The sequence below is a fragment of the Panulirus ornatus genome, chromosome 10 (assembly GCF_036320965.1).
Source record: "Panulirus ornatus isolate Po-2019 chromosome 10, ASM3632096v1, whole genome shotgun sequence".
In the NCBI taxonomy this organism is placed as follows: Eukaryota; Metazoa; Arthropoda; class Malacostraca; order Decapoda; family Palinuridae; genus Panulirus; species Panulirus ornatus.
In genome coordinates, this window is record NC_092233.1 from 4437081 (window position 1) to 4455389 (window position 18309).

An 18309-nucleotide genomic window follows, 5' to 3' on the forward strand; every position below is an offset into this window, starting at 1 on the left:
TATGAGAGAGGGAGCTCCATTTTAGAAAGAACTGGAGGCCGGATTGATTGTCAATCTGCACTTTTAGAAAGTATTTGACACTGAACCACAAACGAGGTTGGCAAAGAAGCTGGATCTCCAGCTAGGAATAAAAGGTAGACTAATTCGTTAGACAGATCATCTTCGTAGAAGGGAACAAAAGACACATGTCAGACCAACCTTCTTCAAATTGGTTGTCACTAGTGGCATGCCTCCAGGATCTTTTCTGAAACCATCGTTTTTCATGATCAGTGTATTATGACTTGCCAGCAAAACTGGACTCCTACCTGAATATGTTTGTAGATGATACCAAGATCATGAGGAAAATGAAAAGCGAGGAGGACTGCATGAACTTACAAGGGGACCTAGACACTTTCCAAAATTGGTCTAATACTTGGTTGATGGAATCCAGCCCGAAATGAGGGTAAAGTAATAAGGATGGGACACAGTGCAGGAAATACCTGGATGTGAATGGGATCTTGCAGGATATAAGCTGCAGGAATCTATGTATGAGAAATTCGAGAGCTGAGTTACAGGGAAAGATTGGAATCTCAGATTTGCCTACAGTTTATGAGAGAAGAGTAAATGTTAACCTGATCATAACCTAAAGTTTTTAAACCAGTTTGACGGAGTCGACAGTGAACAGTTCTTCGAAGGGTGACGGGATAGAACAAGAAGAAGCCATGACATGAAATTAAGCAAGGACCTTGTTACAAAGGATGTAAGGAATTACTTTTAAAGTGTACCCCACCGGTGAATGAATGGAATAAATTGGTGATGAAATCTTTAATGTATGTTTGTAGAGAAAGCTCAAGAGATGAGGGCCTCAAGAGCAGAAAACTCCCCTCCTGTACAGTAGAGAGAGAGATGATCACAGCCACAACACCTTACAAGACGACCACTCCAAGACCCTGACATTACGCCCCCTCACCACCCTTACATGAACAGATCAAACAGCCATGACGCAGACCCACCTTCACCTAGGGCCGCTCGCCCTCCTCCCTCTCATCACATGACACAACCACCGATACAACCACTTCACCACACAACCCTACCCTTTCAACCTTCGCCATCCACAATATTTCCTCCCATAATACCTTCCTTCATTCTTTCCCCCACCTGTATATCCGCCGTCCTCCTCCTCCTCCTCCTCCTCCTCCTCCTCCTCTTCCTCTTCCTCCTCCTCTTCCATAATCTACCACACGTCCACCTTGGTTCAGCATAATTTTTCACCGCGATGTTTTGACGCTGGAGTTTTGAATTAACCCCATCGTCCATCACAGCCCCTCCCCCCCTGACACAACTTCCCGCCACTACGCCCCAGGTGCCTCCCCTCCCCCCCCAAACAAAAACATTGCCCCAAAATACCTATAATTTGTACCTCTTCTCCTTTACGTTCACTGTGATTAGTGAATACAAGTTCATCAGTTACGTATGCCTGATTAGCCAGTCTGATCTCAATGTGGTTATCTCGTTGTTCTGGGGACTAATACAGGAAAAATCACATAGGCGAAGAAATACGAACTGGGTTGAAGCGTTTGAAAACACAAGAGAAAACGGGAAGCCCAGGGGTGGTGAGGGTTAGGGGGAGGAAGGGGGCCTCCTGCTGCTGCTGCTGCTCCTCAACGTTTGAGTAATGGAAACCCGAGTGGCCAAAAATCTGGTGACGATGATGAATGACGCCTGCCGATGTTTCCTTCCGGGAATTATCATGGGATAGAGGAGTGCTGGGTAATTGAATACTGTTAGGGAGGGAGAGGGGAGACAGTAGCTAGCCAGAATACTCTTGTACGGCTGTGGTAACTGTGTGGTGGTTGGCCAACACTGGACAAAAGTAATGAAAATGTTTACTAAAGTAAAATTGCCATCAATTTGGGGATAAGAGATTTATCGAGTCTATTTCGAAACGTATTTATATTCCTGCTCTCAGCTGCTTTAACTGGTTAATCATTCCATATGTTAACAATCCTGCTGAAAGAAAAAGTACTTCGCCTCATTCGAGGTTAAACTTTTCTCCCCATACGTTTGTATGCATTACTACGTGTGAAATCAGACGAAACTACCCTTATGTAGCTCGTTAGGTCGAGAGTATAGAAGCCTTTGATGGTTTTGAGTGCTTGTGTTCGACCGCCTCTTGACCTTCTCTTTTCTAAACGTAATTAAATTCAAGTTGCGTCGTTGGCTCCCATAGAATTTGTTTCTCAGCCCGAGAATCATCTTGGTAGCTTGCCTCTGTGATGTCTCCACTCTGCCTGTCTCTTTTGATATATAGGATGACCAAATCTGAACAGATTTTCAAGATGAGGACGCATCAATGATAATCTAAGAAACGAAGATGATTTTCCCAGACAAAAATTAGATTACCCTGCCAAAGATCCAAGAATCTTGCTCGCCCCTTGTTATTGCCTCTGTGCACTGCTTACTTGACCTTAGGTCACCAGAGATTATTACATCCAAGTCTTTTTTCCTCACATATATTTTGAGTTCAGAAAAATTTGTACTGAGGTTTGCCATCTCGTGTTTACTACCGATATGTAAAACTTTGCACACATATCGATTTTCTAATCATGAACTCAGTCCATTAGTCTGTGTTCGTCAGTCTGAACCTACAGACATTCAATTTCAGTTGTCGATTTATTTCCCGACTTAGAACCACCTACGAATTTTCGACATCTTGCAGTGGATCCCATGTGTAACCGGTCCCAAGACTGATCCCTGTGGCACACCACTTTTCTATGTCCAGCCATTCTAAGGCTTGACCATCGGTCATTACTCTTTGTTTACGTACAGTCAATCAGTATCCCAACCACTGAAGTACCGCGCCATCTATACCGTGTGACATTACTTTTGATCGTGAAATCTGGTGTGGAACGTCATTGAATGCTTTATGTAAATCTACATAGATGACGTCAGCTGCTTTACTTTCTTCATATGTGTTGATCATGTCGTCACAGATGTCAGGTAGATTTGTCAGACGTGAACGATTCCGTCGCAAACCATGCCGAGATTCGTTTATTGAGCGGTGGTTCTGTAAACTGTTTACAATTTTCTCCCGAATGATGGTTTCCTGACGTCTAACAACTAAGTACGTTAAGCTAATTTGACAATAATTTCCGATGAAGTGATTTATTACGTTTTTTAATACTGGTATTATAGTGGCGAACTTACATTCCTATGGAACTTTCCTCGTAACAGTGACAGATTGGAAAAAGCAGTCAAGTGTTTATCCGTCTCATTTTTCGCTTCTCATATTTTCCTGATAAACTTCATCTGGGTCAGCCGTTTTTATTTACTTTCATTCCATGTAGTGCTGAGAGTTTATATTCAACTTTTGTGTCAATATGTTGTAAGGCGTATTTCTTTTAGTGATAGACTTAGTTTTTGGACGAGTTGAGTCTTCACTTGTAAATATAGATGAAGAATAAATTTTCTAAGATCTTTGCCATGACTTCGTTGTGTGGGATAATAATTCTCTTGCTTCTATCCTATCCATAAAAGTTCTAAAGTTATCTTTTCCTATTTTCAGCAACATTCTCTTCACAATGGCGTTCACTTTGACGTATAAATCTCTTAGTCTCTCAACGCAGATTTGTATATCTTGCTTTGTCATATTGGTTAAGTCATATGGTATAGATGAGGTTGTACTTCGATAGTTTGGAAATTGGCTGAATGGCCTTGAATAAAGAATTAGACGTAACAAGTGGAGTGCCACAGGAGTCGGTCTTGGGACCGGTAATTTTTTCATACATATCAATGATGTTGATTGTGGACATTACTAAAAGATATCTAAATTCGCATACTGTACGAAGTTGGGAAATAAATTCACACGAGAAACTGGACATCTGCGGATTCAAATTGACACAGAGAAACTGATGGATTGAGCTAGCTTGCGGCAAATGAATTTAATATTGTGAAGTAGAAAGTTTTACATGTCGGTAGTAAAAATGAAAAGGCAAGCTACAATATGAATTCTGTTGAACTGCAAAAAGGTAAATGTGGGAAAGGACTTGGTTGTGAGAATCTCTGTTGACCTGAAACCAGTTAAGCACTGCACAGAAGCAGTAAAATGGGCGAACAAAATTCTTGGATTCATAGTTAGGACTTCCTAAGCTAAGTCTCATTAGATTATCCTCATTTCTTTTGATTTCACGATTGCGTCTCTCTCTTGAATATTGTGTTCATTTTTGGTCACCATACTTGAAGAGAAACATGAAGAGAATGGATAGAATGGTGATGCACCGTCACCCAAATTCCCTCAGTGAAACGGGGTACCCCAGGGCAACGTCCTAGCACCAACACTACTCATAACGTACACAGCTGACATTCCCCAACCAGTTGGTGCCCTGATGTGGATATTTTCTGTGCTGACGACCCACTCAGATAATAGTCTCAAACAACTCGCTCCCGAATCATACTCATTCAGTACAACCATGGGCAACCAGACTAAACAATTTCGAAAAGGGACTGGAAGATGAAAACATACATAACCAAATTACTATAATGGCGCTAGGAAGAATAAAACCCAACGACGTAAACACAGAAGGTAACATGAAGGCACATACTATGATCTGTGGAATCCTGGGTCTTACATTGACATCAAAGGTATGATGATAGATCATATGAGCGAGGGATCTGCACGAGGAAGAGTGGCCCTTACTAATCTCTATAGATTCTGGAACCTTCCAGTAAACCAAACACTACATCTAGTCAAGGCCATGGTCACACCTGTCCTAATCTATTCGATAACACCAGCGTTCATCGCCTCCAAATGACGTATGCTGAAGTTACAGAGGGTTCAAACTAAGGCTTTACGATTCGTCACAAATGAACAATAACCCCCCCCCCCCCCTCCTTACCCCGCATTGAAAACACCGTAGAACAGTACAACGCATTAAAGATGAAGACATTTCATACCAAAGAGAAACATCGCAGAAAGTATGGCTGAGGCTTGAAGACAAAGAAGAAACGAGCCACATGCAAACCTGGCATCGTAATCATAGGGCAAAATCGAAACCTCACAGCACCCAAGGAGTCTTTAGTCATCCATCGATGTACACAATGAACAGTATTTAGCTTAGCTTAGTATTCCTCCTTTAAAGAGACAAAGGTACGACGCTAATACAAACACACCCCCAGTCTGCCAGGGGTATATGAATAAGACACCATAAACACACTACCAGAAAATCAGCCACATGCATCAAGAAACGTACACCATACATCTGTACACACTTCAGTCTTCTTGATATCACACAATTCCTTCCCCTGTCCCATACCTTCTTCCTCTCCTGTAAACACACTATAAATAAAAATGAGAGAGTTCAGAGAGGAGCTACTAAGATGATTCCAAGATGAAACAAATCCTATGAGAGCCGAGAAAACGAATTAAATCTCTTTACATTAGAAAAGATGGGGTTAAGAGCTAATCCGGGGCAAGTGTTCGACATCATTAAAGGTTTCGATAACCTCGATTGAAGGAGCTAAATACGGATAGATTCGTCTGATTTCACTCATACTAATGAATACAAACCCGTGGGCCAATGTTTTACCTTGAATGGGGTTGAGTACATTTTCTTCAACAGGATTGTTAACCCGTGGAATAATTTCTAATTGGACTATTTCAAAGCAGTACCCTCTAGATATGTTTAAGCACAGTCATGGTATATATTTCGCTTCATGTACACAAAAGACATTATTTTCACCTCTTTGACAATAAGTTTAGAGGTCTTCCTCTTTGAAAAACCTGGATTTCTATCAGAAACAGCTTCGTTACGATCCATAGTACGTTGCTGTTTGAATTCAGTTGTTATTGGTCTCTGATTTTCCTATACGCTGCTTTCTTACACAACAGACACGTCTTTATGTCAACGTTCTGCTGCTTTGGCTTCGCTTTCGAAAAAGACCGTCTAATACGCACTGGCACATATGTTCCTTCCCCTACTTTGAAAGTTTTACTGAAGCTTTTCCAGTCAAAATCCATACTGTTTACATTCACGAGATCATCGATTTGCGTTAAAGTCAATGAAAAGATCATCAGAATTTGTAAGAATAAGATTATCATGAAAATGATGATTTCATATGTATATATATGTATGTGTGTGTGTGTGTGTGTATGTGCATATGTGTGTGTGTGTGTGTGTGTGTGTGTGTATATGTATATATATGTGTATATTATCCCTGGGGATAGGGGTGAAAGAATACTTCCCACGTATTCCTCGCGTGTCGTAGAAAGCGACTAGAGGGGACGGGAGCGGGGGGCCGGAAATCCTCCCCTCCTTGTATTAACTTTCTAAAATGGGAAACAGAAGAAGGAGTCACGCGGGGAGTGATCATCCTCCTCGAAGGCTCAGAGTGGGGTGCCTAAATGTGTGTGGATGTAACCAAGATGTGAAAAAAGGAGAGATAGGTAGTATGTTTGAGGAAAGGAACCTGGATGTTTTGGCTCTGAGTGAAACGAAGCTCAAGGGTAAAGGGGAAGAGTGGTTTGGAAATGTCTGGGGAGTGAAGTCAGGGGTTAGTGAGAGGACAAGAGCAAGGGAAGGAGTAGCAATACTCCTGAAACAGGAGTTGTGGGAGTATGTGATAGAATGTAAGAAAGTAAATTCTCGATTAATATGGGTAAAATTGAAAGTTGATGGAGAGAGGTGGGTGATTATTGGTGCATATGCACCTGGGCATGAGAAGAAAGATCATGAGAGGCAAGTGTTTTGGGAGCAGCTAAATGAGTGTGTTAGCGGTTTTGATGCACGAGACCGGGTTATAGTGATGGGTGATTTGAATGCAAAGGTAAGCAATGTGGCAGTTGAGGGAATAATTGGTATGCATGGGGTGTTCAGTGTTGTAAATGGAAATGGTGAAGAGCTTGTAGATTTATGTGCTGAAAAAGGACTGATGATTGGGAATACCTGGTTTAAAAAGCGAGATATACATAAGTATACTTATGTAAGTAGGAGAGATGGCCAGAGAGCGTTATTGGATTACGTGTTAATTGACAGGCGTGCGAAAGAGAGACTTTTGGATGTTAATGTGCTGAGAGGTGCAACTGGAGGGATGTCTGATCATTATCTTGTGGAGGCTAAGGTGAAGATTAGTATGGGTTTTCAGAAAAGAGGAGTGAATGTTGGGGTGAAGAAGGTGGTGAGAGTAAGTGAGCTTGGGAAGGAGACCTGTGTGGGGAAGTACCAGGAGAGACTGTGTACAGAATGGAAAAAGGTGAGAACAATGGAAGTAAGGGGAGTGGGGGAGGAATGGGATGTATTTAGGGAATCAGTGATGGATTGCGCAAAAGATGCTTGTGGCATGAGAAGAGTGGGAGGTGGGCTGTTTAGAAAGGGTAGTGAGTGGTGGGATGAAGAAGTAAGAGTATTAGTGAAAGAGAAGAGAGAGGCATTTGGACGATTTTTGCAGGGAAAAAATGCAATTGAGTGGGAGAAGTATAAAAGAAAGAGACAGGAGGTCAAGAGAAAGGTGCAAGAGGTGAAAAAAAGGGCAAATGAGAGTTGGGGTGAGAGACTATCAGTAAATTTTAGGGAGAATAAAAAGATGTTCTGGAAGGAGGTAAATAGGGTGCGTAAGACAAGGGAGCAAATGGGAACTTCAGTGAAGGGCGTAAATGGGGAGGTGATAACAAGTAGCGGTGATGTGAGAAGGAGATGGAATGAGTATTTTGAAGGTTTATTGAATGTGTCTGATGACAGAGTGGCAGATATAGGGTGTTTTGGTCGAGGTGGTGTGCAAAGTGAGAGGGTTAGGGAAAATGATTTGGTAAACAGAGAAGAGGTAGTAAAAGCTTTGCGGAAGATGAAAGCCGGCAAGGCAGCAGGTTTGGATGGTATTGCAGTGGAATTTATTAAGAAAGGGGGTGACTGTATTGTTGACTGGTTGGTAAGGTTATTTAATGTATGTATGACTCATGGTGAGGTGCCTGAGGATTGGCGGAATGCGTGCATAGTGCCATTGTACAAAGGCAAAGGGGATAAGAGTGAGTGCTCAAATTACAGAGGTATAAGTTTGTTGAGTATTCCTGGTAATTATATGGGAGGGTATTGATTGAGAGGGTGAAGGCATGTACAGAGCATCAGATTGGGGAAGAGCAGTGCGGTTTCAGAAGTGGTAGAGGATGTGTGGATCAGGTGTTTGCTTTGAAGAATGTATGTGAGAAATACTTAGAAAAGCAAATGGATTTGTATGTAGCATTTATGGATCTGGAGAAGGCATATGATAGAGTTGATAGAGATGCTCTGTGGAAGGTATTAAGAATATATGGTGTGGGAGGCAAGTTGTTAGAAGCAGTGAAAAGTTTCTATCGAGGATGTAAGGCATGTGTACGTGTAGGAAGAGAGGAAAGTGATTGGTTCTCAGTGAATGTAGGTTTGCGGCAGGGGTGTGTGATGTCTCCATGGTTGTTTAATTTGTTTATGGATGGGGTTGTAAGGGAGGTAAATGCAAGAGTCCTGGAAAGAGGGGCAAGTATGAAGTCTGTTGGGGATGAGAGAGCTTGGGAAGTGAGTCAGTTGTTGTTCGCTGATGATACAGCGCTGGTGGCTGATTCATGTGAGAAACTGCAGAAGCTGGTGACTGAGTTTGGTAAAGTGTGTGGAAGAAGAAAGTTGAGAGTAAATGTGAATAAGAGCAAGGTTATTAGGTACAGTAGGGGTGAGGGTCAAGTCAATTGGGAGGTGAATTTGAATGGAGAAAAACTGGAGGAAGTGAAGTGTTTTAGATATCTGGGAGTGGATCTGTCAGCGGATGGAACCATGGAAGCGGAAGTGGATCATAGGGTGGGGGAGGGGGCGAAAATTTTGGGAGCCTTGAAAAATGTGTGGAAGTCGAGAACATTATCTCGGAAAGCAAAAATGGGTATGTTTGAGGGAATAGTGGTTCCAACAATGTTGTATGGTTGCGAGGCGTGGGCTATGGATAGAGATGTGCGCAGGAGGATGGATGTGCTGGAAATGAGATGTTTGAGGACAATGTGTGGTGTGAGGTGGTTTGATCGAGTAAGTAACGTAAGGGTAAGAGAGATGTGTGGAAATAAAAAGAGCGTGGTTGAGAGAGCAGAAGAGGGTGTTTTGAAATGGTTTGGGCACATGGAGAGAATGAGTGAGGAGAGATTGACCAAGAGGATATATGTGTCGGAGGTGGAGGGAACGAGGAGAAGAGGGAGACCAAATTGGAGGTGGAAAGATGGAGTGAAAAAGATTTTGTGTGATCGGGGCCTGAACATGCAGGAGGGTGAAAGGAGGGCAAGAAATAGAGTGAATTGGAGTCATGTGGTATACAGGGGTTGACGTGCTGTCAGTGGATTGAAGCAAGGCATGTGAAGCGTCTGGGGTAAACCATGGAAAGCTGTGTAGGTATGTATATTTGCGTGTGTGGACGTGTGTATGTACATGTGTATGGGGGGGGGGGGTTGGGCCATTTCTTTCGTCTGTTTCCTTTGCGCTACCTCGCAGACGCGGGAGACAGCGACAAAGTATAAAAAAAAAAAAAAAAAAAAAAAAGATTATCATATTCGTGACTTTCATGTTGACCAAAATTACAATGAATGTTTAAAGTTACCTCAAAGGTAATTTGCCGGTGATCACTTGCACCAAATTTCTCTCCAGTTTTAACAGTATGAAGGAGAGCATCTTGAGTAGCTTGAACGATATCGGATATGTTCTCAATATCAATGGTTTTAATCGATACACCATTATCATCTATAATTTGCTTGACTTGTTATCTCTTGATGGAAGAGGCCCCACGATGAAAGTCTTTTTCAATCACGATTTGAGTTGGCTCTGGTAAGGCTTTACTTGTACCTCTGGGGACGCTCTTTTCTCTCGTTCGTAAACCTGTCGATGTTAGTTCTTGCTGTGAACACTAATAATAGCCAGTATTATCCCGCATCTCTACATCAGAGAAGGTGATCCTGTTGTCCACTTCTCGCTGAAACGTGACTCTCAAGAACGGATGTCTCTTCCATAACCTTCTGCAAGTTATGATGATGAACTTCGTTCTTCATAAATGTCGTCAACGTATCGGTAATGTTTCGTTGGGCAGATGGCGCTGTCCTGCAGGAATTGGTTTGCTACATGACAGTAAAAGCTGGGCTTAGTGGAGAGTCCGTGGCTTCCCCTCCACTCCACGATGACACAGTTTACGATCTGGGCTGCGGAGTGGGACTTCGGTGGCACAAAGAGGCAGTAGGTCTTCTGGTTTGGCTCTTGGAATCTTGGTTGCTGGTCTTGATGGGTGATTATAGACAATTGTTTGGTATTATCTCAAGTGTTGGTTCTGCTAAAACATCAGTAGATAAATTCGCCACGTCAAGTGATGCCGAGAGTCCATCAGGTCATGTACGGCGGAGGATGTCGATCGATTCATGAGGTGATGGTAGACAGTACATAGCAAGACTCGAGGGATAAACCCATTCTGCTCATCTGTTTTACCTAACTTGTGTGTGGGTGTAGTTACCAGAGGAATCACAGGGCAGAGAGGGAAACTGCCGTTTTTTGATTCATTTTCACATTACAGTATGAATATCCCAAATATCCCAAGCTAAACTGACTTGGGATGAGGGAGAAGTGGTGGTGGTCATCCCAGCAACAGTAGCTAAGCTTGTTCATCTTCTTTCCGCAGGGGCTACAATGGGATCAGAACAAGAGGAGAGCAGGATATGAAAGAAATCACAAAAGAGTATCGCAAGCGATTCATACATCGACAGATACTATTCATCTTCTGCTCAAACTTGGTTTCAACTCTACAGGTTCCAACAACCACTTCATCTGCTCGTGGTAACAGAGGAAGGTGTTTGGCAAGGTGAGTACTATGAGATAGCTCATTGCTACTCCATCGACCTGTTTATCAAGGTCGTCATTAAACCGATACACCTTATCTTTAACTTCCGATTAAGTTTTGGAACTGTTGTTTGCTCAAATTATAAAAGATTGTGTTATATGTAAATAGTTGTTTGTTGAACTATATATATATATATATATATATATTCTATATATATATATATATATATATATATATATATATATATATATAAAACTTTGTGTGGGCGTTTATGTATATACATGTGAATGTGGATGGGTTGAGCTTTTCTTTCGTCTGTTTCCTTGCGCTACCTCGCTAACGCGGGAGACAGCGACTAAGTATGATAGAATGATATAAAACTTTACAAAATCCCTTTTCAGGGGTTCCTGCAGCTTCAAGGTTGCGACGCATAAAGTAGTAAGGAAATTATAACTACTTTGAGTGGGAAGTTCCCCAACAACAATATGCCCTTCTCGCTCACAGACGATGATTCAACTTTGTCAAAAGTAACTTTTTCACCCTCGGCTCCACGTTATAGAGGCGGAGTCCGGTAGTACGTTAGTGTACTTGTAGTGTACGAGCAGGGGGGGATGGTAGGGAGCGGTGTAAGGGGTGAGTTGTACACTCGCGGGGGCCCCATCTCTTGTACATGACCTACTGTCATAAAGTATTTTGGATTTCCGTATGATGTCTGCATTGACCATGTCCTCAGTCATTTCATTCCATTTATCCACCATTCTTATGGGAACAATTCTTGTTTATGTCTTTTTTATAACAATTCTCTTTCTGAATTTCATTCTATGTCCTCTGGTTGTTCTATCCCTACGTGTTATGTCCTCTGGTTGTTCTATCCCTACGTGTTATGTCCTCTGGTTGTTCTATCCCTACGTGTTATGTCCTCTGGTTGTTCTATCCCTACGTGTTATGTCCTCTGGTTGTTCTATCCCTACGTGTTATGTCCTCTGGTTGTTCTATCCCTACGTGTTATGTCCTCTGGTTGTTCTATCCCTACGTGTTATGTCCTCTGGTTGTTCTATCCCTACGTGTTATGTCCTCTGGTTGTTCTATGTGTTATGTCCTCTGGTTGTTCTATCCCTGCATGTTATGTCCTGTGGATGGTTGTTCTAACCCAATATGTTATAACCTCGACCGAACTGTTCACAGTCCAAATCATCCATCGGTTTTGAAACCTTAAGGGATGTTGATCAGGTCACTCCTCACTCTTCTCTCACCCAAGGTAAGCATACTGAAGGCCTCCAGGCCTTTCCCCTGTAACGCAGGTCACTTAACTTTGTTGCCCTCTTCTGGACCTTCTCTAGTAACTCTTTGTGTGTGTGTGCGTGTGTGTGTGTGTGCGCGCGCGCGCGCGTGAGATACGAATATTATCCGAAGACTTTTCTCTAAATTATTAGGATATAACACGAATACATTCACGTAAACGTCAAGATTATCGCGCGAATATTTGAACAAGACCACGAAAATACTGCCGGAATATTCATCCATGGCAACGCCACTTGCCAACCTCCCTCTGTTTTTCTGGGGTAATTCTTCTGTGAGGAAAGCGGCCCTAAGGCGGCGTAAAGCTACCATCGCTGCTGCAGGTGGCTGTGAGAGCTGCTACTGCTGTGTTGCTCTTACTGCTGCTGCTGCTGCTGCAGGTGGCTGTGGGAGCTGCTACTGCTGTGTTGCTCTTACTGCTGCTGCTGCTGCTGCAGGTGGCTGTGGGAGCTGCTACTGCTGTGTTGCTCTTACTGCCGCTGCTGCTTCTTGTGTCGTTCCTTAAGCTAGGAACGTTGCTCCTGCAGCTACTTCTGCTGCTACTGCTTCTGCTGCTGCTACAGATACTCCTGCTACTGCTACAGATACTCCTGCTGTTACTTCTGCTGCTGCTACAGATACTCCTGCTGTTACTTCTGCTGCTGCTATAGATACGCCTGCTGCTGCTACAGATACTCCTGCTGCTGCTACAGATACTCCTGCTACTGCTATAGATACTCCTGCTGTTACTTCTGCTGCTGCTACAGATACTCCTGCTGTTACTTCTGCTGCTGCTATAGATACTCCTGCTGCTGCTACAGATACTCCTGCTGTTACTTCTGCTGCTGCTATAGATACTCCTGCTGCTGCTACAGATACTCCTGCTGCTGCTATAGATACTCCTGCTGTTACTTCTGCTGCTGCTATAGATACTCCTGCTGCTGCTACAGATACTCCTGCTGTTACTTCTGCTGCTGCTATAGATACGCCTGCTGCTGCTACAGATACTCCTGCTGTTACTTCTGCTGCTGCTATAGATACGCCTGCTGCTGCTACAGATACTCCTGCTGTTACTTCTGCTGCTGCTATAGATACTCCTGCTGCTGCTACAGATACTCCTGCTGTTACTTCTGCTGCTGCTATAGATACGCCTGCTGCTGCTACAGATACTCCTGCTGTTACTTCTGCTGCTGCTACAGATACTCCTGCTACTGCTACAGATACTCCTGCTGTTACTTCTGCTGCTGCTACAGATACTCCTGCTGTTACTTCTGCTGCTGCTATAGATACGCCTGCTGCTGCTACAGATACTCCTGCTGCTGCTACAGATACTCCTGCTACTGCTATAGATACTCCTGCTGTTACTTCTGCTGCTGCTACAGATACTCCTGCTGTTACTTCTGCTGCTGCTATAGATACTCCTGCTGCTGCTACAGATACTCCTGCTGTTACTTCTGCTGCTGCTATAGATACTCCTGCTGCTGCTACAGATACTCCTGCTGCTGCTATAGATACTCCTGCTGTTACTTCTGCTGCTGCTATAGATACTCCTGCTGCTGCTACAGATACTCCTGCTGTTACTTCTGCTGCTGCTATAGATACTCCTGCTGCTGCTACAGATACTCCTGCTGTTACTTCTGCTGCTGCTATAGATACGCCTGCTGCTGCTACAGATACTCCTGCTGCTGCTATAGATACTCCTGCTGTTACTTCTGCTGCTGTATAGATACTCCTGCTGCTGCTATAGATACGCCTGCTGCTGCTACAGATACTCTGCTGCTGCTACAGATACTCCTGTGCTGCTACAGATACTCTGCTGCTGCTGCTGCTGCAGGTGGCTGTGGGAGCTGCTACTGCTGTGTTGCTCTTACTGCTGCTGCTGCTGCTGCTGCTACAGATACTCCTGCTGTTAACTTCTGCTGCTGCTACAGATACTCCTGTGCTGCTACAGATACTCCTGCTGCTGCAACAGATACTCCTGCTGCTGCAACAGATACTCCTGCTGTTACTTCTGCTGCTGCTACAGATACTCCTGTGCTGCTACAGATACTCCTGCTGTTACTTCTGCTGCTGCTACAGATACTCTGCTGCTGCTATAGATACTCCTGCTGTTACTTCTGCTGCTGTATAGATACTCCTGCAGCTGCTACAGATACTCCTGCTGTTACTTCTGCTGCTGCTATAGATACGCCTGCTGCTGCTACAGATACTCCTGCTGTTACTTCTGCTGCTGTATAGATACTCCTGCTGTTAACTTCTGCTGCTGCTATAGATACGCCTGCTGCTGCTACAGATACTCCTGCTGTTACTCTGCTGCTGCTATAGATACTCCTGCTGCTGCTCTTCCTCCTCCCACTCTCCTCCTCCTCCTCCTCCTCCTTCATGAAGGGGGCGGGGTTATACCCTGCACGATGGAGTCTACCTCCAGCAGAATGAGAGGATCTTCTGCAGGAGAGGGACTCATGTCCTGTAGATAAGGTCACTTCCCCAGTAGACTTTACTTCAGAAGAGGAGGTCATTCTACACGAAGGATCCTTACTCCTGCAGGAGCGAGACTTACCTGCAGGAACTGGAAGGGAGAGAGGAGGAGGGGCATGACTTTCTGAAGCAGGAGGCAACCTTTCTAAAAAGCAAAGTTCTTTCTCCTGCAGGAGGTACCTTTCTTCTGCGAGGAAGGGAATTCCTCCAATTCCGGAGAGAAACATCCTTTGGTATAAGGGAGCTACCTCCTACAGGAGGTTCATCCTTGAAGAACATGTAGACTATCGACGATAAGAGAGCAGTCTTCTACAGGAGGAAGAGCACCTCCTGCAGAAGGGGAGGTTACTACTGCAGTAGTAGTATAGTACATTAAGGCATACGTTTATCTCTAATAAGCGTGCAGGTGGAGGATACATACAGACAACATACAGAGATGCATCAAAGTGATACTCAAAAGCACGACATAACTACAGGCAAGCACAACAGAAATGCAGATATATACTACAGAAGTACTGTTGAATACAACAGATGAACGTCACAAGGACATAAGAAGTTACAAGAGGATAACAGAGTTACGAGAGAGAGAGAGAGAAACAGTAAGTTGCAACAGTGCTACAGTGAGTTACCACAAGGACAAAGTGATTTACAAACGACAAACAGTGAGATAGAGCATGGTCTCAGTACGTTACAGTGACAAGACGAGTTACAGCAGTTATGCAGTGCCTTACAAGATGGATACAGTGAGGTACAGTAGCTAAGCAAATCAATACAAGGAAGACAAGTTATTACAGGTTTACAGCCCGTTACAGGAGGGACCCAGTGGGTTACTAAGGCGTTACAGGAGGGTCCTAGTGGGTTACTAAAGCGTTACAGCGCTTCACAGGAAGGAACCCAGCGAGTTACGTCGGCTAATCTATGTGTTATAGTGGGGGAGTGTGAGTTACAGGAGGATACAGACTGGGGTAATGGGCAGTGGAAGTTACAGAGCCAGCCAGACTGAAGGTTCTCATATACTGTTTATGAGACGTAAATTCTAACGAGACAGGAGCGCGGGAGAGGCTGGGAGAGTAGTGGGAGAGGTTTAGATAGTGGTGTGTGGGAGAGGATGGGAGAGTAGTGCGTGGGGGAAGATGGGAGAGTGGTGTGTGGGAGAGGCAGGGAGAGTGGTGTGTGGGTAGGAGAGGCAGGGAGAGTGGTGTGTGGGTAGGAGAGGCAGGGAGAGTGGTGTGTGGGTGGGAGAGGCAGGGAGAGTGGTGTGTGGGTGGGAGAGGCAGGGAGAGTGGTGTGTGGGTGGGAGAGGCAGGGAGAGTGGTGTGTGGTTCTTGACAGTACTACGCTTTTAACAGTACTGCAGTGTTAACAATGTTACAGTATTGACAACACTGCACTGTAACAGTGTTGCAATATCAACTACTGCAGTGATGACAGGACTGTAAAGGTAAAGGTATTCACCGTTGTCAGTGCTACAGTGTTGGCAGTGCTACACTGGTGACAGTACCACAGTGATAAAAACAGCACACTAGTGAGAAAACTGCAGTGTTAACTATACTGTAGAGTTGGCAATATTGCAATGTTGACAGTAGAGCAGTGTTGACAGTGCTACAGTGTTGACAGTGCTACAGTGTCAATAGGAATGCATTTTTGACAGTACACTGTACTGCAGTACTGCATTTTTGACAGTAATACATTGTCATTAAGACTGCATTGTTGACAGAGTTGACAGCATTTCAGTATTAACATTAGTACAGTGTTTACAGAACTGTAGTATTAACATATACAGGTTCAGAATAAGGACCATTTCAGTCTCACATGATAATAAATGAAAGTGGCAGACGTTCATCCTATACATGCAACATTTTGGATCGAATAACCTCATGTCAAGTATTGTGTCGAACTGATTACAAACCCCAGGTTTTCACAGTGGGTAGAAATGATAAGAAACTCCATATTTTCTCAGTGGGTAGAAATGATAAGAAACTCCATATTTTCACAGTGGGTAGAACTGATAACAAACCCCAGGTTTCCACAGTGGGTAGAACTGATAACAAACCCCAGGTTTTCACAGTGGGTAAAACTGATAACAAACCCCAGGTTTTCACAGTGGGTAAAACTGATAACAAACCCCAGGTTTTCACAGTGGGTAAAACTGATAACAAACCCCAGGTTTTCACAGTGGGTAGAACTGATAATAAACCCCAGGTTTTCACAGTGGGTAGAACTGATAATAAAGTAGAATATATGATTCATGTTAAAGTCAATATCAAGGGTTGAACGTGTAGGCCCAACTTGTAAACATGTTGGCCGATCTTGTAGAGATGTGAGGAAGCCTTGTGAAATATGGTATCCTTGTAGATATGTTGGCTGACCTTGTCAGTATTGGACACAACCTTGTGAACATGTGAACACACCTTGTGAACACGCCGGCACACCTTTCAAATGCGACTGAACACACCTTATGAGCACACCTTGTGAACACGCCTGCACACCTTTCAAACGCGATTAAACACCTTGTGAACACACCTTGTGAACATGGCGGCACACCTTTCAAACACAACTGAACACCTTGTGAACGCACCTTGTGAACATGGCGGCACACCTTTCAAACACGACTGAACACCTTGTGAACACACCTTGTGAACATGGCGGCACACCTTTCAAACACGACTGAACACCTTGTGAACATGTGGACATACCCTGTAAACTTGTGGTCACACTTTGTAAACACGTGGGCAGACCTCTGGAAAAAGGAAGCGAGTCTTTTGAAAATCTGTAAATTGGCTTTTAGCGCAAGGTGAAAATCTTCTCCCTGACCAAATGTTTTCAGATACAGATCTAAGTTTTTTTTCAGCACCAGTGAAATCTTTGGTTTCACATTTCTAATTCTGATTTTAGAGTATCATTTCAAAATACTTAGAATCCTTTTGCGATGGTTTTGACACACCCCAGATGGAACATGGTAGACATTATGTAGATTTGTGAATAAATTTCCAAACATTCAATTGAATCAGTCTCTCCTTCTCACACAGGTTTACGAGCCCGCCAGCCATGACTGACCACTGGTATATATATATACGCCTCGACTTGACGACCTCTTGATCCAAACACCAACCCTCTGTCCTCTTCATACCACTAAGTTCGACTCCTGACTTCGACTGCTGAAGGAGATGCCTCCTGAACCACCTCGTCCAGTACGTACCATCTTCATATCCCTCGTACCAAGCACTTCGACTCGCGAAGTCTCTGTTGATAGCTTCAGACTGAACCTCCTCGTCCAGCAACCATCTTTCCAGACCTCTGTGTCAGTCAGTTCGTCTCGTCACTTCGACTCGCGACCTTCCACTGAGCGAGGCTCCAGTCACTGGTCTTCCCAGAGCAGCCATCGCCGGACGCCAACTTTGACGACTCGTCTTCACTTTTAAAGGTTTGAGCACGTATTCATGTCTACGTTGTATTGCTATCATGAATCTTACCTTTGCAGCTGTATTGCATCCTTTTAGATTTCATCTCCATGAAATTTCATATGTATATATATATATATATATATATATATATATATATATATATATATATATATATATATATATATATATATATATATATACTACATAATTTTGGGATTCTCAGTGAGGATCATTATATTTGCTTGACTTTGTATTCAAATGTTTAATTCATTATGGTAATGATATTCATGTGAAATCTTCGTCCCACTTGGGAACAGGGGAGAAAGAATACTAACCACATATCTAGGGTGCC

General features: G+C 43.6%; 1 long non-coding RNA gene across 1 annotated transcript in view; it reads left to right on the forward strand.

The window, feature by feature from the left end:
• LOC139750733 (uncharacterized) overlaps positions 1-18309 on the forward strand; it is a 289670-nt gene that overhangs the window by 178573 nt on the left and 92788 nt on the right. The window contains exons 2-3 of the long non-coding RNA XR_011713204.1: positions 10639-10818; positions 17583-17977. This is a non-coding gene — a long non-coding RNA (uncharacterized lncRNA). The remainder of the gene's footprint in view (positions 1-10638; positions 10819-17582; positions 17978-18309) is intronic.